The sequence below is a fragment of the Polistes fuscatus genome, unplaced genomic scaffold, assembly GCF_010416935.1.
Source record: "Polistes fuscatus isolate 324 unplaced genomic scaffold, CU_Pfus_HIC Scaffold3, whole genome shotgun sequence".
Taxonomy (NCBI): Eukaryota; Metazoa; Arthropoda; class Insecta; order Hymenoptera; family Vespidae; genus Polistes; species Polistes fuscatus.
The window spans coordinates 4,762,803-4,790,047 of NW_025113107.1; the positions used below are offsets into that span (position 1 = coordinate 4,762,803).

The 27,245-nt window shown below is 33.3% G+C and overlaps 1 protein-coding gene and 1 long non-coding RNA gene across 11 annotated transcripts in view; one reads left to right on the forward strand and one right to left on the reverse strand.

Moving 5' to 3' along the window:
• LOC122519931 (ecdysone receptor-like) overlaps positions 1-27,245 on the reverse strand; it is a 103,343-nt gene that overhangs the window by 65,813 nt on the left and 10,285 nt on the right. For 3 of the 10 annotated variants that reach the window (XM_043639747.1, XM_043639752.1, XM_043639751.1), the window contains exon 1: positions 8,609-8,841. The exons of 6 other annotated variants lie outside the window; for them this stretch is intronic. The gene's annotated coding sequence lies outside the window, so the exon portion shown is untranslated. Of the gene's footprint in view, positions 1-8,608; positions 8,842-10,757; positions 11,024-27,245 lie in introns of those variants that run through there. One more of the 10 variants, XR_006304403.1, reaches the window with a different exon arrangement.
• LOC122519932 lies at positions 25,805-26,213 on the forward strand. Its single transcript, XR_006304404.1, has 2 exons — positions 25,805-25,896; positions 26,048-26,213. It is a non-coding gene; the product is annotated as an uncharacterized LOC122519932 (long non-coding RNA).

A 27,245-nucleotide genomic window follows, 5' to 3' on the forward strand; every position in this document is an offset into this window, starting at 1 on the left:
TAATTATGATATTAATTTTGTTAATAATAATGAACATTGAAGCATCGATATATAATGATGATGATAATAAATGGCTCTTAAAAAGAAATGAAACGTCAATTCTGTTGACTTAAATGGAATCAATGAAAAAGAATAACGCACATGACACGGTCTCAAACACTCGCGCTTTCGCGAGACGAAAGAGAAAGAGAGGACCGGTTTTCCATATCGGCTATAACGGATGTAACAGCTCGTCTGCGCCAGCAGGTAGTAGTACACATAGGAAGGAGAGCTCGAGACGATCATAAAGAACGTTATCGTCTCGCAAATCTTCCTTCTTATCGTGTCTTTCTTTCTCTTCATTCTGTTCTTCTTCTTCTTCTCCTTCTTCATCTTCTTTTATTTATTTTTTTCTTTCCTTAATTAAACGCGATCATCGAAATGATCGGTAATTTATCTTTCGATTATATTACTGTTATACATTATTCATTCACGTAAAATAACATTCGACATTTTATTTCGTAAAAAATGTTATATAACCTACGTAAAGAAAATTGATACTTATTATTATTTAATTATCTATTCATAAAATTGTGATTATTAGATTTTTATTTCAAAAAGAAAATAGAAAATATATTTCATATTTAAATTATTCTATAGGTATGTAATTATTTTCTTTCTTAAATACGAAATTCAGAAATTTGTCGTTATTAATTTATCATCGTCGTCAAATAATTATCCATTTTTTTTTTTAAATTAAATTGATCGAAATTTTTAATTATTATATGTAAGGTGTGTACGTTAACGCACTCACATTCAAAAATCTTTCAGAACGTAGAGACGCGAAAGAAATAGAAAAAAAAATTTCCGTTCCCGAGTAAGCGCGCGGGAGAGCACATACACACACACACACAGACAAACAAATACACGTACGCATGCACATATACATATTTAGTACTCATACGCAATACACACGTAGCGAGTGACAGAGGGAGGCTATATAGGCACCGATGGTATTGATTTCAAGGCATAAATAGACCGCAGTCTCTATTATTCAAAATGCGCTCTACCCGACAGCCCCGACAGTGCCACTCTCCGCGGGAAAATAATCGCAACTCTGACGTTTCCAACGGGAAATGTTCTCTTCCATATCCTTCCCTATCCTTCTCTTTCTCTCATTGTACTTTTCCATTCCTTCCGTTTAATTTCAATGATTTCCAGATGCTAATTTGATCCTTTCTTCTCTGTTTAATAATATTAAAAGCATTAAACGACGACAATAAACCGCCATCTTGACCGTATCCGTCAATTTGGCGGGAGATACTAATTCGTTTATGTCAAAACTTCTACTATTGATCTTTTTCTATCGTAATCACAAAGGTATACTAAAATAATCCTTAACGTTCTAACGGTACATCATTAATCTACATTCTAATAATTCCAGTAACTAATCTGTTAATCTTTCCTCTTCGTATTAACGTTAAAATATGAGAATTAAACGCCATCTTGTCCGTACACCTCAATTTAGCGGGAAATTTTAAATCAACTATATTAAGACTTACATCTACGTAATCAACAATTGTCAACGGATTTATTGTCTTATAATCGCAATGATACACTTCAACGATCTTCGAAAAAAGATCTCCTTAATTATAATACAAAAATAAATTAACGAAGATGAATCGTTTAGATCGACATGACAGCAGAATATAGTTACGTTAAATTCCGCGTGGCGTCTCTCTACTCGACATTCCTGCCATTTTGACGTTAAATCTAGTATTCTTAGAGAATGGATTCATGATAGAATAATGGAATGGTATACACCCGGTAGATGTATAGGCAGGTCGTTATAAACGTGTACTGATACGATGCGAGAACGCGAAGAGCACCGGATATGGACTAGACTACAGCCAGACGGCCCGGAATGGAAATCAATACAGTTTCAACGCTCTCCTCGGCTTCCCTCCCATCCAACCACCCACCCAACACCCTCCTCTTTCTCTTTCTCTTTCTCTCTCTTTCTCTCATACAAACTCGTACACGGCATCATTGGCTCCCGTATTTCCACAGACCAAACGGAGATTACACGGCGTTTCTACAATGGATTCTGCCCGTGAGCTGTTCAACTACTACCTCTCCTACCAACCCCCTTATCTACCCCTAACCACTGTGTTGGACTCCAGTGACTCTTTTACATTACTCTCTCTTTCTTTCTTTCTTTCTTTCTTTCTTTATTTATTTCTTTTTTGTTCTCTCAGCGAAGCTTTTAAATCTGCATTCAGGCCAAAGACACGAGGACCTCTTCTTCATCCTACATTTTCTCCCTCGCCTACGAAGAATTTTTGTTGAATACAACGGAAGAGAGAAAGAAAGAGAGAGAGAGAGAGAGAGAGAGAGAGAATAAAACGTTACTTCGTTGTTTTATACAGAAAATAGTTATCATGTTTGTGTCTACATCATATTTTTTGTATCAGTCAGAAAAAAGCTTCTGTCCAGTAAAACGTTGACATTTTTCTTAGGTATTGGATCGATGAGGGGAAGTTAGAAAGTAAAAAAAGAAAAAAAAAGGAAAGATGGAGACGGCGTGTCGTTGGCTTTTGCTCTTGAATCTTGACTTTGGAGAAAGGAAACTTTTCTTTTTTGATTCTTTACGTAGATAGATAGATACAGTATACATTCAGCGAGCCGTCCGTCAAAAGATAATTATTTTTGGCGCAAAAAATGGATTCACCATCGGCGAGAAAAATATTTGTTTTTGCAATTTATTTTGTTTATCTTAAATTTTGGTTTTATTCTTTTATTTTTGATTTTATTTTTTTAAATTATAATTTTAGACACGTGTGACACTGACCATGAGAGAAACGAAACGGGTACGAGAAATTCGTTGTGATATTTTTAACGAAATTTTTGCTTTTTATTTGTTAATATTTTTTTTTTTTTTTTTTTTTTATAAGGGAAATATATATTTTTGAAAAAATATCTGTTTCAAGCCTATGTTTCTTTTTTTTTTCTTTCCGCCTGTAAACGAATACCAAGTAGAATGATCGCGTGCAACAAAGTGAGCACACGGTGTTTCGAAAACGAAAAGAAGTTATTCGGCATACCACTTTTTCTTCTTCTTCTTCTTCTTCTTCTTTGTCGTGATGTTTCATTCCGACGCGTTTGTCGGAAAATGTTTACCTCGCACGAATACTGCAATGACGCACGTGCGCTTTCGAGATATATACGAACGCGAAGAAAGTAATTATGGTTTCATATATATATATATATATATATATAAACACACGTTGTATACTTATATGAAAAAAATATACGTGTCTGGAAATTGTCCAAAAGTAAATCACTCATTTTCTATATAACTTTTCAATCTAAAGTATAAGTGCTAATTGCAAATAATACTTTTATTTTCCCATTCGTCAAAAGTTTGCAGCATTGACAGAGAAAAAGAAAAAGAGGAAAAAAAAAAAGGAAAGAAATAAAAAAGAATTAATCTCGCTGAAAGTAGAACGGGCTCGAAATGAAGTCGTCCATTTCTTTCTTCTGTAAGTACGTACTCGTTTGAACGATAGGGACAAAGAAAAAGAAGAAGAATAGGAGGAAGAAGAAGGAGAAGAAAAAAACGGTTAAAAAGAGAAAGAATAAAGATCGTGGCAAAGAAGATAGAGAGGAAGGAAACTTCGTACGGGCAAAAGGCACACGGCATTGCCATAAATGGCCTTACGAAGGATTTCAAATGGAGGCCGATTCGCGATCCTTTTAAGGTTCCCGACACGTAACGACGACGACTCGATCGATCAGTTTTCCGAACGGTGTTTTTTTAAGACACCCGCTAGAAAGAAAGAAAGAAAGAGAGAGAGAGAGAGAGAGACAAATTATTAGAAGAATTTTGTCCTATGAAATTGGGTCTTAGAGAGAAAAGAACAAAATTTGAGTGCAGAAAAGTGAGGCCGAGTGTAATTATACAGGGATTGATTTATACAACAATGGGAATTAAATATGTGTAAGATAGAGACAGAGAGGAAAAATATAAGGAAGAAAAAACGAAACAAAATCTGAATAATGACGGAAAGAAAATTGTTCTTGAAAATTAAGCACTTAAATCTGAGATAACTATAAAACTAAAAAAGAAAAGTTCACGAAGAAGAGACTAAATTAATAATAATTTGGATATTTTTTTTATCAACGAAAGATATCACGAAACGAAAGATTATGATGAATATGAACGAAACTAAGAAAGAGAGAGAGAGAGAGAGAGAGAGATAGAGAGAGTAAGAAAGATTGAAAGAAAATTTGAGGGAGAAACGTAAGGCTAAGGGTAGTTTCGAAAGGGAGTTTCACATAGAAACAAAATATGTGTGTACAAGGTAGAGTAAAAGAGAGAGAGAGGTCCGGGCTGTGTGCAGTGGGCGGCACGTGCTCGAGAGGCACGCTGATCCAGATATTCGAATCGCATCGACGAGTCGGCCAGGCGGCCATGTGTGGGGTGAGAGAGTAACAGAGTGTATGTAGTGTGTGCATGTGCATGTATGTGTGCATATATGAAAAAGAGAGAGAGACAAGTGGGTATACGAGGTAGTGGGTAGAGCGGAGATATCCAGGTCACAAAACAAGTGTCGCAAGCGAGCGCGTTGGCACGCTCACGTTGACTCTGTCTTTCTCTTTCTCTAACTTTCAGTATAAGTGCACACGTATTTTTTTATTTTTTGTATATGTTTATATATATAAATGTATTTATATGTATTCATATATGTATGTGCATACATATATGTATGGATATATTTTTCAAAGGGTAAGAGAGGAAAGGCTTTCCATCGTCGAGAACACACATGTAAGTACTTAAGCACGCACACTGTATACTCATTTGCGTTCCAACCATGTAAATAAGTAAGTACACATCTATACGTTTATTTCTTTTATATTTCTTTTTTTCTCTTTTATTTTATCATGTTCTTTTTTCTTTATTTTTTCTTAAGAATAAATGTATATTTATTTGTTTTTGTAAATATTTATAAATATATATGTATATATTTGATAATATTTATTCATTACATGTGTATTTTTAATCGTAAAATATTAATATTTGTACATTTATTTCATTGTTCATATTATTTCCATTACGTGGAAAAATTTACTGTGCTCTTCTAGTATTGTTTTTCTTTTAGAAACGGTCGAGAAATTTGGAAATTTATCAAAATCTTTTCGTATTACCGTTACACGTATATTTCGGTGCTTTTGTTGTTGTTATTGTTGTCGGTATAAATGATTTTACTCGGATGTGACTTTCTTTTTCTCTTAAATTTAAAAAAAAATAATATTTATTCGGGTAATTCAACAAAAAGATCGGCAATTTATTTATCCCGTCACGTGTTCGTTGTCATATATCGTTTTGGCGAGCCACGGAAAAACGAGGACGTTTTTTTTTTTTTAACTCAAGCACGCACATCAAAAAACCGATCGTAGTTTTAAACGAATGCAATATGGTGCTGTTTCATGTGCACATCAAACCAATCTACCAATCGACCGATCGACTAACTACTCATGGACTTTGCACTTTTACGCGATAAAACTCCAGGGGACGCGAGAATATATATGTATCGTTATAGGAATTATTCCTTATATTAGAGAGAAAGAGAACAAATAGAAAAAAAGTCGTAAATATTTAACCTATTTTTCAACTACATTTTTCCTTTAATATCTTTTTCTCTTATAATTTTTATTATAAAATTCACTTGTTTTTAGTTCACAATTCGTTATAATCAATAATAATTATTCGTTCGAAGAATTTACTTAGAATTATTATAAGAACAGAAACGCAAAAAACAAACGAAATCGAAAATAAATCAAGACGCCGTTGTCTCCCCTCACCGCCGCCATTTTGATTCGTATACGAATTAAAATATTACCGCTTTAAATTAAAATATCCAATTTCAAATTTAACTTGTTTGCAATACTAAATTATTATTTATTCGATGGAATGAATTACTTTAAAATCTTTAGAACAAAAATCCACGTACGTAAAATTTCCAAGACATGAAATCGAATTAAAATTTGGACACGTGATCTCGTCTTCGCCGCCATTTTGACCCAGGTCCGAATGTTTGATATGACCGCGCCAATCATTCGATTGAAACAAACGTCGAATCTAACGATACACGAGACTCGAGGAAATATATTCGTCACTCAGCGTCCGAGCGCGAATACTTCGTGCGACACGTGAAAGAAATAATCGAAGCACGCGCGCGAGGTAAGCGTCGTCGAGGAGAATGCCAAGGAGTAAGGTACTCGATAACTGTAAAACCCGAGAGCATTTCTATCGCTATCTGCCACGATTTCTTCCCATGCGGATTCACTTCGTGGCAAGGCGGGAAAAACGTTATTCCCCAATTCGCAATTTCGCACAACTAGGTCGATTTCATAAATTTTTTTAACAAATTTCTTTCAAATCTTTGGGGCATTGTCGAATAATTTTTGCCTTATCTTTTATTTCGAACGTTAGATCTTTTTAATCCAACTTCTTTGCAACCCAAAAATCTTTCTTCATCTTAAAATTTTATATATCCCAAAAGTGTTAAAATTTCGAATTTTTTTTTTAATCGCGTAATTTTCCTTCGAATCTTATAAATTATATTTTAACAATATGTATTAAATTTAAATTCGTTTTGCGTTCCGTATCAGAAAGTCATTTTACAATTTCAAAATAGATAAGTATTAAGATAAAGACAACTTCCGTATCTCTCAAAATGGTGAAATAAAAGAAGGAGGAAGCAAAAAGAAAAAGAAAAGAAGAAAAAAAAAGAAATCGCCACGGAGCGATGCGCGACGTCGTACGTTCCGCGTGTTCCTTAGCGTTCTTAGAAATGATTTTAAAATGCGTGTAGCGTTCGAGTTGCCGATACAACGATGTTCGGAGACAGGGGGCGGCTAGGATAGAAGGGGAGAGGGAATTCGTCACGTAAAAGCCGGACAATGACTCTGCGGTACGCCATAGCTTGCGAACCGAGCAACGACTTCTCTCTCGAATATCGTCTTTGCGTGTCCGTTATTTCTTTATCCGAACCCTTCGCGCGTGTATGTACACATTTTATCCTAAGTATCCTTCGATATTAAACTAAATTCATCAACAAATGATATCAATTCGGTTTCGTAATGGCGCGTAGAATGCCACGAGACGCGTATTTTTGAAAAAAGTAAAATCAGTAGTTCTCAACTTTTGGAAAAAAAATAACAACGTTTTTAAGCGAATCTCGATAGTAAGTATACGGGATACGTTATACAGGTGCTCAGATAGAGTCACGTGGAAAGAGTATAACGTCGTAACATTTTAATAGGTCAAAGACTGACGACGAGACGAAGGTTGTTGTCGACGCGTGTGGAAGGATTTGGGACTCGTAAAACGTGAGACCCATACTCGATGGAAAATATTTTCGAGGTTGCTCGATTGTTGGCTCCTTCTTCTTATGAAAACAAGAAAGAAGAAACGAACGAACGAGTTCCAGTGAAAGTGACCGGCTATAGTATAATTCTGGTATATACCTATGTATGTTGGAAGTAGCGATCGTTAAGGAATTCGTCATTAATTCTACGCTTGAAAAGATAACAAAAAAGAGAGAGTTAGAGCCAAAGGAGCACGTGCAAATAAGAGAAATAAAGAAAAAGAGAAAGAGAGACATAAAGACAGAGAGAGAGAGAGAGAAAAGGAAGATATCAAGGAAGATCAGCAAGATAATAGAGTAAGCTGATCGTTAAAACAAGCTTTGTATAATACGTCTGCTTTTTTTTTATACCACTGCGCATACGATTTCGAGCCAACTATCTGGATCAGTGGATCTCAACCTACCTATCGCAAATATCTTTCGCCTTTATTCGCAATAAAAAAAAAAGAAATAATAATTTTCGAATTATCGAAGTACTTTAAGAACAGGAAACGTATGAGAACCATTATAAGCCGATCCAGCGATAAGTTTTCGAGCGATCTAAACGAGAGTGATAATTACACACGAAAGAGGTGGGTCCCAGGAAAAGAGAAAGAAAGAAAGAAAGAAAGAGAGAGACAGAGACAACCCATAGATCCACGACACACGTGTACGTAAAACCGATGGAAACTCGTTCTGCTTTTTAACGTTCAACTGTAGTATTGTTTTTACCAAGACAATTAAAAAAAAATTCTTAATTATACGGGTAGTATGTTGTATGCCAATTAAATTATAGAGGTGTACTCTGCTTTTTCGTGATGGATCACTTTCAATGTCGTTTGAACCATGTAAATATTGGATTGGTCAATAAGTAATGTCAGAATATGCCTAGAAACTTTTCATTCATCCTGTATTACATATTCAGAACTTATTAGTCAAAATACTATATTACTATTATTAATCCAGATATATAATATATCATCTGTAACTTGTAATTATCATTAAACTGGACTACTGTCCAATATCCAGTGAACGCCAAGATAAACGAAATTGACGTAAGATGATCGGATATACGATCGAACTGATCCGATAATTGATGTATCATCCTATCAAAGAGAATGAGGGCAAATAAAGTTGAGAAAAAAAAAATTAAAAAATTGTAGATGGAGAGAAGAAACATCATATCGTATTATCGATTTTGAAGCAGTTTTACTCACCTTAATCGTATAACGTAGAAGAAGCTTCCGTCACTGCTCGAATAAAGTATCGTAAAGTAGATTATATCGATACTTGCACATATATATATATATATATACATATGTATGAGTATGATGTATATATAATAATATAAGCGTTCACACTCTCAATTGTACGATTCTTTTTGTCTTCTATTTCCTCTTCTTCTTCTTTGTCTATCTTTGTCTTCTTTCGTTATTTTTCATTTCTTCCCTTTCACACCCCCCCCTCCTCCTCCTCATCCTCCTCTTCCTCCTCCTCTTGCCACACTTTTTTAAATTCCTTTAATATTAATTATTTTATACCCCCCTTTTTATTATTATATTTTATTATATTTATATTATAATTATTATTATCGATATTATATATATATAATTCTTACGATGTTTTTGTTATTACTGATATTTATTATTATTATTATTATTATTATTATTATTTCCTTCGAAGTCACAGCTTTAGCTGGTTTTCTTGGACCATTAGAGAAGCAATTCAGCTTATCCCAATGGAGTTAAGAATTTTCGGACAATATGTGTTGTCTACAGTATGGTGGTTTTCGATATTAATGGAATTAGATTTGCAGACAATCGAATATTCGGGAGATATCTTACAAAGTTTTTAGACACCAAACCTTCAGCTGAATTATTATTATTATTATTATTATTATTATTATTATTATTATTATTATTATTAATATTCTCTTTGCTTCTCCTCTTTAATCAATATTGAATAGTAATGTTTAAGAATGTTTTACTATTTTTGTTAATATAATATAATATAATATAATATAATATTAATATTAATATTATATTATAATTATTAGAATAATTATAAGTTATTATATTATAAATATATTTGTCTGCAGGTACTTCGCTGTCCTGGTTCGTAGTAAATAGAATCGAGGGTGTTGCGGCGTGAGGTGTTTTGTGTCTCAGACTACATATTATATATATATATATATATAATGTAATATAATATAATATAATATAATATAATATAATATAATATAATGTAATGTAATATATATATATATATATATATTTGTTCTTATCAGCACGTACGTGTGTAAGTATTATAGTGAAAGGATGTGTCTGAAACGGCACGTCCTTTACTCCTCGACACACGCCTTCTTGCTTTTTATTTTTTTTTTTAATTACTCGCATGAATTATTACCGACAATACAGTGCATTTATATATCATAATATATGTATATACACACGCTCATAGATACATATATATATGGCTTCCGTTTTCTGACTCACACAAGCAAACGGCTTTACGACTGTGACTTATATTTTTCTTACAGAACGTATACGAGCATAATTTGCGATTCCACTTATTTCTTCTTCTTCTTCTTCTTCTTCTTCTTCTCTTCTTTCTTTTTCGTTATTTTTACTTTACTTTACTTTTACTTTATTTTATTTACCTTTCCATTTATTTGAATAGTTGCGTTTGTATTTTTATTTTTATTACTTTTTATTTTTGTTTTTTCTTTTTTTACTTTATTTTATTTTATTTTAATTTATTATTATTATTATTTTTTTTTTTGCACGAGGGGCCTAGGCACTATTGCGCTGCGAAAGATTAAGTTTGAAGGTACTTGTACGTACGAGGTATATCTCTCAAGGTAGAAGTTTTTTAAATGTATTTTTTTTCTTTTCTTGTTCTTCTTTCTTATTCTTCTTTTATTTCTTTTGTAATATTTATATTATATATATTTTTATATATATATTATTAAGATTTATACATATATATACATATAAATGTATATAAACCTATATACATATATACCTTTGTATCATCCCATTCCGTCAAAGAAGTATAGAGATAGGTTTGATCACGTATAGAAAACGTGCCGGAATTGAAAAAACAAAAAAAAAAAGATCTTCGAAGATATTCTATCTCTTCCTCTTTCTCTCTCTATCTCTCTAACTATTTTTCTATTTAACGCATACATGCGAACGCGCGTTCTATTCCTCTCTCTCTCTCTCTCTTTCTCTCTCTCTCTTTCTATTTTTTCTTATTCAAACGGTCTTTTAATTATATCGCACGGATCTATTATATTTTTTATTTTCTCTCTCTCTCTCTACTTCCGTTTGTTCGTTTCTCTCTCTCTCTTTCTCTCTATATTTCTTTTTCTATTTCGTGATGTTGTTCTATGTGAACCCAATGATAATGATGATAATGGTTGGTGTTGGTGCGTTACTGGGCCCACTCCAACGTGACAAACGGGAAAAGGGTGGTTCTCCTCTCTCACGGAAGGTCAGAAGTCGTTATCACCTCCTCGAGTTTCCCCACTTACAAGCCACATTGCCCTGGGCCGTCGACGAGCCGTCCTCCTCCTCCTCCTCCTCCTCCTCCTCCTCTTCTTCGATATACTCAACTTCCTCCACCAGCATCTGCAACAAGGAAGATCGAGCGGAGATTGAGTTCACCGTGCCTTTTCCCCATCCTCCACCTCCACCACATCCTCCTCCTCATCCTCATCCTCATAGCTTTCTTCTTCTTAACTCCTTCCTCAATGCTAATTAACACCTATCTCTTATATTTAATTACGTATAAACTTCAACGAGATTTGCGTTATGTTCGTTGTTATTATTATTATTATTATTATTATTATTATTATTATTATTATTATTATTATTATTATTATTAATCATTGATAGATCTTAATCATCGGCTTCGAAAATATTTTACGAAAGATATGCGATAAATTAAGTTGGATGGGTTTTTTCTTCATTTCTTTTTCTGGAAGATTTTAATTAAAAACATAACTATACGGTATTAATTAGAGGTAGGATTTTTTAACGAGACTAAAATTATTATTATTATTATTATTTATTATTAGGATCTACGTTTGATCGTTTTATTTGTTTTTCTTTTTTTTTTGAGAATTTTTTCAAGAATTATAAAATACTAATTTTGGATGGAAATTTAAACGACACTGGAATTATTATTATTAGAATCAAAATTTGTTCCACGTTTAAACTATTCTATCGAGAATAGCCGATATTGTTCTTTTTTCTTTTGGGAGAGGGGGAAAGATAATCAGGAGAATTGAAAAAAAAAACAATATGGCGTCGAATGCAGGAACGCAAGAACATAATAAGATTGTGCGATAAGTGTCGTCATAACCTATATACCGCAAAAATGGCGGATCTAGGGTTAAAAGGATCGCACGGCACGCGGTTGCATTTTCTTCTCTCGTGAAAACGCAGAAATTCATTTCCACATAGCACGAAGAGAAAAAAAAAGGATTGCGAGGAGGAGAAGAAGAAGAACAAGAAAGAAGAAGAGAAGGAGAAGGAGGAGGAGGAGGAGGAGGACAAGGAAGAGAATCGTGCGTACACAAGACGAACACCTTTTTTCTACCCTTCATACTCACACCCTTTTTCCATCCATCTTTCCTCAAGCTATCCACATTTTATGACGACACAAAACGGCTATATAGACGATGCCACGTTCTGAAGAACGATCTAGAAAAAGGGGTTCTCAACCGAGGACTAAAACAGCAGAGGCATATCCTATCAGAATATGTGCTTTCGGAATGTAATATCATTTGCTGGGATACGATCAATTGTCAATCCAAATGACAATCCGATAAATTGGAGAACGATTATGAACAGTGGTACTCAATTTGATTGATTATTATTCGAAATAAATCTTCTAACGATTGAATCTCATATTATTAAGAAGATATACAACACAATATATATACATGTACATGTATTATTGAGAGATGATACACTGTGTAAAGTGATTCTTTAATAAATCATTCTATATTTTGTTAACGCGAAAGATCAATCTTTTACCAATAATCTTTGAAGGCCCTTCGATAACATCGAAAAGCAACGGGTGGTTTCTACAAGCTTTACTTTTATTTTATTACCTAGCAGCATGATACCTTCCTAGGAAACACGATAAGCGCATTTTCGTCAGGTAATATAGAAATATATAGTACTATATTCTTCATCCAAGCCAATCGACCTACAAACAAGCACAGTCGTCTCGTTAGAGGTTGAATTTCGAGAACCCGACGACACTTCTTCTGTCCAACCAGTGGAAATGTTTTTCTTCTTTTCGAGCATTTCTTTATCTTCTTCTTCTTCTTTTTTTTCTCCTCCTCCTTCTTCTTTTTCTTCTACTTCTTCTTCTTCTTAGTTAACGAACCGAGTTCTTTTATGCTACCTCTTGAATCATGTCTCTCACACGTAGAAGGACTCTTCATTAAGGTGTCTCTCGATATTGTTCATTGTCCTTTTCCGAGTACTGAGAAAGAAACTAATTGACTGAAGTCTTATCGAAAGAAACCTCCTGACTGTCATATCTTGTCAATGAAATAATACAATAAAGAAATGTTTAATTTTATCTCATCTATTAGATTTGTCTAAATATCTTTATCATTGATTTTAACAGGACATTAAAATAATCTATTAAAATGAACGATTGAAATAACATTAGAAATAACGTATCTTGAAATTCATTTAGTTACAGAGAGAGAAAGATAGAGAGGGGCTCGTGAATCCAATCTAGATCGTTACCCTGATGTTCAACGAATAACCTGAACTAGTATAAAGTTTCAAGATAACGACATTTGATTTTAACTTGGTTCCGAATAGCTTAGCAAGGACAGAAGAGACGAGAGAGAGAGAGAGAGAGAGAGAGATGCTAACATAAGCGTAATCTTAGCGTAATATCTAGCCTCTAGGCATATGTATACGTTCTTCGGCCCTTTTTCGTGCTCGACAGACCTGAACACTTGGCTTGCTTGCTCTTTCCATCTCTCTCTCTCTTTTTATCTTTCTTTCTTTCTTTTTCGTATTGGAAAGAAGGATAGAAAGACCAAGTGTGTACCTACAACCAGCAGTAACGTCAACAACACAGGGAGAGAAGGTTTCACGGTATTTTTAATTTCACCCTCTCATCTCTACGCCCCCTTATATTACTGCACAGTGTTATATACAGCGGAACTTTGCTAACCCTCACATCTTCTATATTACTATAGTATAGTAAGCTGGTAGGTTGATTACGATGACTGTTGTTACTAGTGTTTGTAAGAGAATAGGAGAGGGTGAAACTGAAAGGATACGCGCATGCGTTACCATTGATGCGTAGATAGGTACTACAAGATTTTTCAACGAGATTAACGAATTTTACCTATTTGCATAATAATACATATTTTTGTTTCTTCATTAATATCTTATTTTTCTTTTACCATTAATTTTATACTCCGTGTATATAATTATTAAATAAGACAAACGGAATACTTGAAATCTTATTTTATTATTACTATCCTAAATTTTGTTTACAATACGTCGACGATTTAATTCTAAATTGAATTACATTATTTTCATTATTATGCATAACTTTTAATAATAATTCTATCTTGTACTGATATACTTTATGACAACGACGACGACGACAATAACGAAAAATTGGAAAAAGGTACGACTGAAAAGAAATGGAAAAATAAATTCCAAGGTAAAAAGTTGAGATTACATTTTATATAGCCGTTTGATGTGGTGTGCGAGCTACGTGTAATATAAATAATCAATTTTATCGAATTATCAGCGCTCGAGACCCACTGGCAGATAAACTCTTGCGGTACTGGAAAGAGAGAGAGAGAGAGAGAGAGAGAGAGAGAGAGAGAAATACAAAGAAAAAGAAGGAGGAAAATTTAAATCGACGCCTATCACCACGTATCTCGTTGCCTTTCGAGCATTATTCTTACGATATCTCTCGATTTTGCACATCACAACCACCACAACCACCACCCATTCACCACCTCCAGTTAATTTCCTTTCCTCCTTCCTTACACGCGATTTTAGATCGGATCTCTTTCTCTTTCTTCCTTCCTTTCTTTCTTTCTTTTTCCAACACTCGTACGGCCGGGCACAGACCGCAACGTGGATAAATCCGGATGCAGGAATAGACTCGAAATTATTGCTGGAGATTCTTACCGCGATAGTACAAATGTTCAAGCACGATTCCTAAGACTACGAGACCTAAATCAGGATATTTATACGATACCTAAGTATATATACACATTGGTTTTTTTTTCTTCTTATTTTTCTTTTTTCTTATTTTTTTCTTGGATTATTTCCTTCTTAGTATAATGGTTATCGTAAGTTAGACGATATGAATATTTTCTTATAGAGGAATACAAAAAAAAAAAGACAAAATTCAAGAATAACGTGATAAAGTCTTTTTCTTATCTATCGCAACGATGTTGTACCATCTTCGTATAGATGTAAGATTATTATCATTAACCAATGATATTTCATTAATTACGTATATACATATTATCAGATTAACAATAACGATTTAAAGATAATTGACACCTCCTACTATAATATTTATTCATACAATGCATGTCGCATTAATTTAACAACACAATAGTTTTATAATACGTTCAAATCTAAATCTTATTTCTAATCAACGATTAATTGATCAATTAAGCACATACTGAATATCTCTACTATATAACTTTACTATCTATATTCTAAATATTTGATATCAAATAAATTAATTAAATTAATGACAAAAATAAAAAAAAGAAAAAGGTTACAAAAATATAATCGGACGCCACGATTGGTTATACAAGTGTCAACGTTTGACGAACGATCAAATTTACAAAAAGAAGAAAAAAAAAAAGAAAAGAAAATTGTGCGTATCCTTATCGGATTCCAATGGATTATAGAGCCACGCAAAAGTATATTTACACAATTTTTAAACCTCCCTCTCTTTTTTCTCGTTGGAATAACTCAAACGGGAATACAGCATGCTCCTTTTCTCTCTCTCTCTCTCTATTTCTTTCATTCTTCCTTCTGTATGCGCTTGTAAATAGAGATGAAAAGGATATGGGAGAGAAGAAGTAGCGGGAAAAAGAAAAGGAAAAAAAAATAGTAGCTACGCACTTCCGGACAGATGTTGAATCCTAGAAGAGCACACACGCGCGCGCTTCATACCCGCATATTCTCTTTGAAAGACTCTCCTCGCTCTCTCTTTTTTTATCTATCTTTTTTCAACCAAGTCATAATTTTTTGTCTTCCCTCTATTTCTCTTCCTTTTGTCCCTTTCACACAAGCCGCCCCTATTATGTAGTCGATTATTGGCGCCAACATGTGCCGATTCTTACCTGAATGCCTTCCAAAAGTTAAAATCAACGCTTTAGGGGAACATCTACGTCATCTCTACGAGACCAATAACTTCCCTCTTTATTTTTTCTTTCATTCTCCCCAAATTCCTAATTGAAACATTGCCATTGATTCTTGATTTCTGATACAGATCAATCAAGATTTACTATTTAGCGTCGTAATTTGCGTGAGTAAGAAAAATAATCACCCTCCCTGAAACATTTCGAACCCATTCATGCAATACAAAAGACTTTTTTCTTTGGTTTGTCTTTTTTTAGACCTGTCATCTATTTTTTTTTTATTCCCTCTAACCGTGTAATTTGACACTGGTATATGCAATTAGAGACACGACCATATACAAACATTTTAAGGAACATCGTCTTACCCTGGAGATTTGTTTTCTACAAAATTGGAAAAGAAAAAGAAAACAAACAAAAAATACAACTAAAAGAGATAGGGGCTACGCGAAATATGAGGTTTCAACGATGGGGTAAATACAAGGGGAGGGAGGGATAATCGATGAGGTCAACGATAATCACGATGTTGAGAGGGGAAGTACGACCGAGGGCCACAATTAAGCTACGATTACCGTCATTATCGAGACATGCGAAGAGAGAGAGAGAGATAAAGAGATAAATAAAGAGTGGGAGGGGGGGAGGAGGAAGTAGATGGGGTAAAGAATGAGAGAAGGGTCAGGAGAACCCATGCCAAGATATAGTGAGTAGGAAGAGAATAAGGGTGGAGAGGGGGGAGGAATCGAGGGTAGGGGGCAAGAGGATGTGAAAAGAGTGAAACAAAGAGTGAAAGAAAGAGAAAGAATGAGAGGGCCGTGAGTATATAGGTAATACAATACTATTAGTTGAACTTGAGCTACTTATAAACGGCCTTGCCTGATGGAGAATACGTATGCACGAACGTATGCGCCCCGTTCCTTCCTTCGTTCGCAATAGTGTGCGAGGTTATGGTTGTTGTGCTGTTCTGCTCGAACGTTACGAGTATGGGATCGTGTGAGATGATAATGTGTCGCCTTGTTCGCACAATCGAGAATATTATACAATACTAATTTAAATCGTTGTGCGAATTCGATTATAGGTCTGTTATTAATCGACGAAAACAAATGTGTGCAATATTTGTTATCTTATTCTATTGATTCGTGTTAGAATTTGATAATTAATTAAAAATATATATATATATATTTTTTTTTTCTTATATAGTTTTAATAATTTTTTAAGAATATTTCTGTAAAATTTTTCCTAACGTTTCTTATATGTAAAATTTAATTTTTTTTTTCCTGAAACAACAATATAGGTCAGCATGTTTCGATAGAAACTCTTTCGAAAGCAATAATAACGTTAATTTTGTTGCATATCAAATTTTGACATGTACACCAACGGGATAATGAAATATTAGTTTTATAAATGATTAAATAAAAAATACAAGACAAAGATCCTTAACCAATTAGCTATGACTGACGATTACATTCGTCACGGTGTAATGACAATATTTTGTGTTACTCGGTAAAATTTTGGTGACACAATTTAGGTACACTCTTTTCAAAGATATCACAACAGCTAATTGATTACACAGCGAATGGTCTACTTTATCCACATGATAAGTATACTCGTCAATCATAGCTAACTGGTTGAAAAGTATGATAAACTCAACCCTCTAATAACACGGTTAATTCATTTAGTGTTAGTAATACAAATCAAGGAAATGTAATTCGTGATGCACGAAAATTGGTTGTCCAACTTTATTAATCCATGATCTACAAAAAACTTGATGTAAAAAGTATCGTGTATAACATTTTGAAAAAAAAGATAGAAAAACGATTGAAAAATTAATAAGCTCGACGTAAGAGAATAGAACAACGACGTTCATTTGAAATAAGTATAAATCTGTCCTTCTTTCTTCAGCCAGTACTATTCAAAATAGATTGATTTGTTAACCAAGACGTCTGCTGGGCATATTATTTACGTGGCGTGACAATCAAACGTTTTACACGCATCCTCGCTCGAAAATAAAGGCTTCCGTTGTCGACACACCGAGAGAGAGAGAAAGAGAGAGAGAGGGAGAGACGTGTTACAAAAAGAACACAACATGCCGTTTATCTTGGTGCATGCGTATCTTCAACAGATACCGCAAGAATCGAAATACACGAAACACTTATCTGTGAAATATTTCAAGAATATTGATAAAAATCCAATGCCGTGATATTGCTTTTTAATTTTTTTTTTATTAGAAAGAATACTAACCACGTACGCAAAGCATCGTTCGAGCTTTTAAGGGATGATTTAGGTTTTCTATTATATCGACCACCGTTTCTGCAAAAAAAAAAAAAATACTATCAACCACGGTGGTAAATTTTTGCAATACTTTTTACATTAATTTGGTATTTTTTTCACTCGCACACAAGTTTGGTGGTAAAACGTTACGAAACAACCTGTTTAATTATCGCAAATAGATATCTGCATAAAAAAACGCATACATATTTTATCCGTTATGTATACGTATAAATAAATTAGATTACATTTTCTCAAAATGTCGATAGAAAGAAAAGGGACGGAGGAGAGATTCACTTTCGTTTCGAAGCCGGGGTAAATGTCGATGAAATTAAAAAAAAAATAGATGTACCGTGTTTCTATCGAAGGAAACTCTTGAAAGCTTAACCCCCACCGCCTTTCCTTTCCTCTTTTGATTACATAAGGCACCGGTTTCGAGGTAGACAGTATTCGCATGAGTGTCTGACCGACTGTTTCTGTCAACGTCATCGCGGTAATCGGTTTCTTTCACTCGACGAGCAGTTAGTTATTTCTACGGCGTATTACGTAAAAACCGATTAACGATGTTAACGCAAGAAGAGATATCATTGGTCGTCTGTCTGAATGATCCGAAAAGAGCCAAGAGTTTTTTGATATAAATCTATAACTCGATTGGATCACGTTTTGCTCGACTATAATTACTATTATTATATATTAATTAATGTTAAAGAAAAATCGGGATGAAAAAGTATTACATGTTTTTTTAAATTTTTCTTTTTTCCAATATCTTTTTCTTCTTCTTCTTCTTCTTTCTCTTTTCTTTTTAAATTAATTAATTACTTAACATTATAGAAAAAATATGCAAAAATGTAAAGACCAACAATGGTCTTTGCAATATTACAAATTCATGTTACAAAATAAATGTAATATTAGAATAATACAAATTTGATAAATTAAAAACCACTATGGTAGAAAAAATGTTTAATAATTAGTTATATTCTTATTATACTTGATATTTCTTTTGAAAAGAAAAGAAAAGAAAAGGAAAGGAAAGAAATAAAGATGGATTGATAGATAGAAATAGAAGGATAGGTATAGTGAGATACAGACACGTGCTACTTCGAAGAGACTCATATACCAAGAAAGATAAAGGTATAAAATAAAAGCTCTGGCGCTTCTTCAGGGTGCGATAATGAATAGCAGCTGATGCATAATGCAAAAGCCGCGTGTCCGTCCCATGTCGAAGCATAATCGACGCTTCCGCTTGCTATACCAGCTGCTATATCTGCTACTGCAATAGTCTCTGTGCCACTGAAGTCGACAAAACGAATGGACAGTTTGCATCGTATGTTAATGGACCCTTTCAAAAATGAACTCTCTTAATAGCTAATAAATAGAAGAAGAAGAAGAAAAAAAAGAAGAAGATACCAATCAACTTTCTTATCGATTAAATAATAATTATTAATAAATATCAAACAATATATGAAGTGAAAAGAGAAAATATTAAAATGACGCTGCCGCTCCTATAGAAAGAAAATATATTTAAATATATCTTTGGTAGTATTTAAAAAAAAAAAGAAAAAAACAAGACGCCGTGAATGATAAAAAGTAAGAATTCCGTGCGAATAAAACGTTATTAACCAAGGTTGAGACCTGTTAAGTCGGCCAACGATGCTCTCATTCATACGCTTTGCAAGTTAAATACAATAATTCTAATGAATGTTCCTGACGAGTTATAGAACATAAAAAAACGCGACGTAGAGAAAAAGGATTTCAACTTTTTTTAATCCATAAGTAAAATCTTGCAATTCTCTTCGCAACGTTCAATATATTTATAAGTAAATACTTTTTTTTTATAATAACTTTGATGTTAAAAAGAAAACTTACGTATTTAATATTTTATCTATTTTCTGTTTTTTCTTTTTTTTTCGATTGATAATACAGACTTTTTAAAAAAGTCACGTTATAGACGAATGTGAAATGCGATAAACAAAAATGAAATCTCAATTTTGATACACAAATAATATTATACGTATTTGTACATTTATGTTTTTATATCATAAATATATTATTATCTAGTTAAATTATACATAAAATTATAATAATATTAAAAAGAAAAATGTTTATATACATAAAGTAATAAATAATTAATTCTTTTTTTTCGAAGGCCTCTCTCTCTCTCTCTCTCTCTCTTTCTCTCTTTCTCACCGTTCTCATATTTACTGTTAATCGATTATCTAACTCTTCTCGTGCGATCCACTGAATTACTAGTGTCTTTTCATCGTTTGAATACGAATGATTCTATTTAGTAGAATCGATAGGATAATAATATTGAATTGAGCAATAACTAATAAAAAAACCCGATAGTATGGTATCGGGTTAACCCTTAACCAATAACGATATTTTCACCATGAAATAATAATCTTTACTTATTAGCATACGAAATATTGAAAATGTCGATATTGTTTATTAACCAACTTCATATATATATTATTTATAAATACATACACAATTATAGATTATATCGATTTCGTCGAATTAAATATTCTTCACACCTGTCTCAATTTTCGAAGAGAAATTTTTTATCCGCTTACCAATCGCTCTATTTTCTTTTTTTTCTTTTCTTTTCTCGAAGGGTTAAAAGAGGATTCGAATCGATCGACAAAAAGAACTTTTACTTCTCTTGTTTTTGATGATTACGTAGAGTACGATATAAAAATATAAAAAAAAAAAAAAAAACAGACAAGGAGAGAAAAAGTAAGTAAGCAAGACTCGCGCAAGTAACTAAAATGGCGTCTCCTAATTGCGCCATTTTCTTTTTATTTTACTAATATCTCGTGATATTATTTTTTTACCTCCACAAGATCTCGTATGACGATAAATATGATATTTTATTTGCCACAATATAGAACCATATGTATATATTATATATAAACGTACATATTAATGTGTGAACGTGTGTGGGAGGCAGAGAACTCGCGTAAATATTTATGGAGTAGCGAAAGGGTCATTCGACGGAAGTGGTAACATCGCCATTGGTATAGGTCAGTTTATTTTCAAACTGCATACATTATCCATCATCGTACCGTTAATCGTCCCTTCCTTGACTTACTTGACAACGTTACTATTCACTGTCCTACAGTAATTTTATATTTTTTTTTAATTATTTAATTGATAACACATAAATGTATTATAGAAAAAAACTGGTGTGTGTACTTATGTACGCACGTAAGAAGTTATACTTCTTTGCCGTACCAAAACGAATATAACCTCAATAACCTCAAAAATAACTTCAAAAAAATAACTTAAAAAAAAATAATTATTATTATATATATATATATATATATAAGAAAGAATAAAAAACTGGTGTGTGTACTTATGTACGCACGTAAGAAGTTATACTTCTTGGCCGTACCAAAACAAATATAACCTCAATAACCTCAAAAATAACTTCAAAAAAATAACTTAAAAAAAAATAATTATTATTATTATATATATAAGAAAGAATAAAAAACTGGTGTGTGTACTTATGTACGCACGTAAGAAGTTATACTTCTTTGCCGTACCAAAACGAACATAACCTCAATAATCTCAAAAATAACTTCAAAAAAAACTTTCAAAGAAAAAAAATAACTTAAAAAGAAATAATTATTATTATATATACATATATAAGAAAGAATAAAAAAAACAAAAAGAAAATATCAAAATATAGATATCAGTCCACACTAAATATAAGAGAGATAAATCTAATTACTTCACGCGTCAACAGCCATGACGCGGTTACAGCATTAGTTCTCGCTTCGATCATTTAAGTAAAGCAGCGCTGAGTACGATTAGTATTTGGATGGGTGACCCGCTTGAGAAAAAAAGGGGGGAAGAAGAAAAGAAGACAACTTCATGCTGTATACTTGAAATCGCTTTGCCGCGCGTCGTAAATACCGACAAACTTCATGGTATCGTTTTTCCAGACGCTCGGAACAAAATCACTCCCCATTACATTTTCCCCAACGCGCCAAAAGAAGTACAACTTCAAAAACTTTAATCTAAATACCAAAAAATCTACCCCTCGTAAATTACATCAATCAAAATGCAGACTTTAACAAATCCAACAAAATATGTCTTACAATTCGAATACTTCTTTATACTTAATAATATCCCATTTAAAAAGTATGTATGCAAAATCTTTTCTTTTTTTTTTTAAATATCAATAAAAATATCAGGAAAGATTTGTCGATATTACAGATCGATAAGAGAGAATTTTAAAGTATTTATTAAGAAAATATCGGAGTCATTCGTGCCACCGTAACAAATCTAACTTAAAAGAATACCCATTTAATTGTAAGTAATGTAAAATACCCAAGACACGTAGTGAATACGTGAAAAGAAAAATATCAAATGATATCGCCAAGTCACGAAAGAAACGAGAGAGAGAAAGAAAAAGGAAAAAGAAAAAACAATACGAAAAGAGAGAGAGAGAGAGAATCATGCAGCACTCCAGACGTCGGTTTCTCTGCAGGACGACAACACAACGACAACGATGAGATGGATGAAAAACAGAGGAGGTGGGGAAAAAAGAAAAGGAGGTATGTTGTATTCGTCGCGTGAGAGACATTAGGCTGTATGTAAGTATAAGTTACATAGATAGTATTTAGATGCATATATAGTGTGCTTTGAATATTACGAATAGAAAGAGAAGGAAAGAAGGGGGTAGGGGGTGGATAGAGGAGGAGAAGGTTGCAAGAAATTTGAGCGAGGCAACTCTTCACAAATTGCAGCACTAATTTTTCTCTCACACACACATATTCATCCCATTTAGGAAAACACAAATATGTATAAGTATACGTGTGTGTGTGTGTATAATTTATGCAGAATTATAATATTCACGTTCACGTATAAGTGTTTGTAAGTAGCTTATACGTGAGTTCCTATATTAAACATAAGTGCATATGTATATTAATATATGTATGGATAACTGCATGTATACACGTGACCACGCGAAAACACATACATACAGGCATATATAAATATGCAATATATATGTGGGAAACATAAGAGTGACGCGATATTACCGACGGAGGTCGGTAAACGTTTCTTTTTCCCGACGGCATAAACTAATAGGAACATTTTAGTGGCAGCCGCCTGCAATTGCGTTATGCAACTCCCAGCAGGCCGTGCTTGCACGCACGCATGTACGCACGCACGTATGTACGTATGCGTGTATGCATGGATGCATGCACGTGAATACCAAACACACAACAGTGTACACACACACACACAAAATATACTACCCGAATTGACTTGGACGAGTTCGTGAGAGAATTGAAATGGTAGTAGTGAGACTCCAAGGAGGGAACTCTTTCCACGTGGCGGAAGAGAAAAAGAAAGATAATCCGATAGTATATTCGTACTGTTGGGTAGAAATAAAGAGAAGAAGAAAAAATTAATAAGAACGTTGTCGGACGTGAAAAATAAAAAATGGCGCGCATGCGGATGGGAATGACGATAAAATTCTATTCGAAATAAATATTGTATTTTTTTGAATAATCGGGGAAAAGTAAAATAAGACGCCATTGCTAATGATTACCAAAGTGGCGTATGAGAAAATGAAGATAAAATACTGAAAAATAAAATAAATATCTTCAACTTATGCAGAAGTTAATCAATGGTTACCATTGATACGAAAGAATGGCGGATGGCATGGATGAAGAAAAAAAAAAAAAAGAAATTATTATTCGCAAATATAATAATAATAATTAACAAAAAAGAAATAACAAGCAAATAAAAATCTTATCTTATCTTATTGGTGAGAAAATTAAAGGATGTTATATCCAAATGGGTTAATCAATGGCTGCCATTGAAAGAAAACTACGCAACCAAAGAGAAAGCTGTTCGCAAAAATAGAGAGTCACATGTAAGTAAGGAAATAAGTATGTAAATATATGTAATACATATATACGCTCGGGTATTCTTTCTCTCTTTCTTTCTTCCTTTTAAAAGCCGTATCAAACAGCAGTAACATAGAAGAGAAACCACTCCCATGTATCCTATTAGAGATTCACCAAACGTTCTACAATAAAAATGCATCCTAAGCTATTGTCCTCCGTTTGTCCTTCTCTGTATGCTGGACAGACACATTCCCGGCTGTTTTCTGCGTGCTTCCACTTGTCCTCCATCCCCACCTCCACCCTTACCCTATTACACTATTCTTTGAATCTTTAGCCACCCTTTTTACTAAACTTCACGATTCATCAACTATCTCTCTCTTTCTCTCTCTCTCTTCCTTTTATTTCTATTTCTTTCAGTGTCATAAATATTTGTAATATTGTCTCATTGTTTCTCATAAAAGTTCGATGCATCTTCCCTAACTTTTTTCTTTTTTTTTAAGTTATACTTCTTTTGGCGCGTTAGAGAGAAAATGGATGAGAGTGAAGTTTTACGATGCGCGCGCACAGCGACACAAAATTAACAGGATGAAGTTAGTCGGTATTTACGATGCGCGCGCACAGCGACACGAAATTAACAGCGTGAAGTTAGTCGATAAATCTCCCTTAAATTTAGTGTGAATTGATATCTATATTCAAAATATTTATTCCCGTATTTCTATATGCACAACACGTGTCTTATATCGATACAAATAAAAATTATTTATTTATACGTTTTTAATTATTACAGACGGTGGTTAATTTTTTTTTCGACTGACTTCGATTTTCCAAGCAAGAGAAGACTCTTCGTCTTTTTGGTTTACATACATCGTCATACACATACACATACACATATGCATATACGTGTATGTGTACTCTCTTCCATCTCTCTTGAACTTTCCTGTGAATTGGTCCTAAAGCACCGGAGTGCCATCCTCTCGACGAAGAGGTAGACTTCTTCTTCTTCTTCTTCTTGTATCACTATTTCCTTCTCTCTCTTTCTTTGCCCACTGTTTCTCTCAAGACTCGAACATGCTCGGCCAATGAAACGCGACGTTTTCTGCTCGGTCAGTAGTGCCAAGGGAAAGCACCCACACGGGTTCGGTCGCGAAACATATTACTATCTATTGCAAAAACATTTATTCTCCCACTGCTATCTCTCTCTTTTCTCTCCTTAATGCGTTATTAAGAAAGAGAGAGAAAGATCCTTTCCCTTCCATATATGGTCATTTCGTTATTGTATATTTAGTTAGACACAATATGTAGGAATTTTTATTATATAATATAAAAATCATCACTTGTGTTATATATAATTATATATATAATTCATTTAATTATATAATATTAACGAATATTTTTATCTAACGTATAAAATAACTATTAATGTAATTAATAAAAATTTGTATTAATTTATCAAGCTATGTTTTGAATAAAAACCTCCAAAAAAAGAAACTAATACTACTGTACAATTCGAAAAATGACAGTAATACTTATTTTTTAATTGCATATGAAATACTAAACAAAAATTTGAAACGAAGAATTCTTATTTAAATATAAACATTCCGACATTATTTATTGATCAATCCAATATAGATATATATAATATATCTTTTCTATACAACTTAAAGAAAAGAGAAAAAGAGAGAGAGAATTGGTCACTCGCACCAAAATGTGTACGAACCCCATCATCCTGATCGAAAACTCACACAAAAACACGTCTATCTTTCTCTTTCTCTTTCTCTCTGCCTGTTTGTGACTGCGACTGTGTGTATATGTGGGCTAAAAATGATACGTTGGCCGAGGTGACGTCATGCAGAGTTACTTCGTCTACCGACAATTGCACTGGCTGTGTGCATCGACTGCGCCAACTTTCGACTCGTCTTATCGATGTCGTTGTCGTCGTTGGTTGTTTCTTCAATCCTAATCGTTTGCTGATTGGTCCAAATTTTGGCGGGTAAATTCGAACGGTCCAATATTCATTTTTCTCGCGTTTATATAGTTTCTCGGTTAAGTGACGCCATTTTGGTATTATTTTTTAACACGTAAATCACATTTTTGTTGCTTTTAATCATTAATAAATGCTCTTTTATAATTTTATTTTACAGATGCCTACAAAATGGAATCCAGTTGTATTTGAAGTATATTGAGTAACTACAAAGTTTGTTCGTTTTAGTCGAGTTTATGAGAATAATTGCGGTATGATGATGGTATTTTATCTAATGAGGAAGTTTTCTTTTTCATCGACAAGAAGGAATGAACTAAGAGGAGGAAGGAAAGAGAAATGACACTGATTGGCAATGGATCCCCCTTGCGACACGACGAAACAGCTGCAAAGGTGAAAACCGACTCGGCGACGTACAATTCTTATTGCGCAAACTGCAACACGCTGGCACTTAACGCAAATGATTTAATAGCGACTTTCTATATCATCGTAAGGAAAGGAATCTTGATTATTCTGTCCTTCCAAAGGGGTCAATTCTAACCTTGCACTAATACCCACGTAAACCTATTTGAATTTGGTTTCTTTTGCATGCAGGATCAAAATTAACGTTCACCTAATGGACTAAAAATAAGGAAAAATAAAATCTGTTAACAATATTTTCATATTACAAAGTACATAGTACAAAAAAGATCGAAAAATTGTAAAATACATTTTCATTTACTCGTTAAAGTCAACAGCACAATTATTAAATATCGACTTGGATACATTTTACGAATAATTTTTCTAATAATAACGTCCGAATATCGATAAGACGAAAATGTATATAGGCCCGAATTTAATTGCCTACGTACCTGCAACTTTGCGTTCAATTTGACGATAGAAACTTTGAAAGTGCGACGGTTCGCACGGCAGAGACTTTCTACGTTTCAACGTAATAGAATATCTCGATTACAAACCATTGTCACGTGACCACGATGTATATAGTCTACTCGGCATCAGAGATAATTTCGTTAACAGTAAGATAAAAATTGCGAGGGCTATTATCGACAATAAGAAACTTTGAAGAGGAGATACTTTAAATTTATTCTTCGAATATGAAAACAAAAATCCTTTTTTCTTTTATTTAATTAAAATGGAAAAAAAAAAAAACAAAGAAAACAAAAATTAACGACAATTTCTATATCCAAGTTATGTCTTTCATCTCATTGAATCATACTCATATGCATGGATGTATATACACATGTATGTATATGTAAGTAAATACGATGTACATAGTACAGTAGCCGTGTTTCAAGAGACCACATTGACTACGGTCTTCCACGCAAACGTGTTAGTGGGTTAATGATATTTAACTCTAGAAC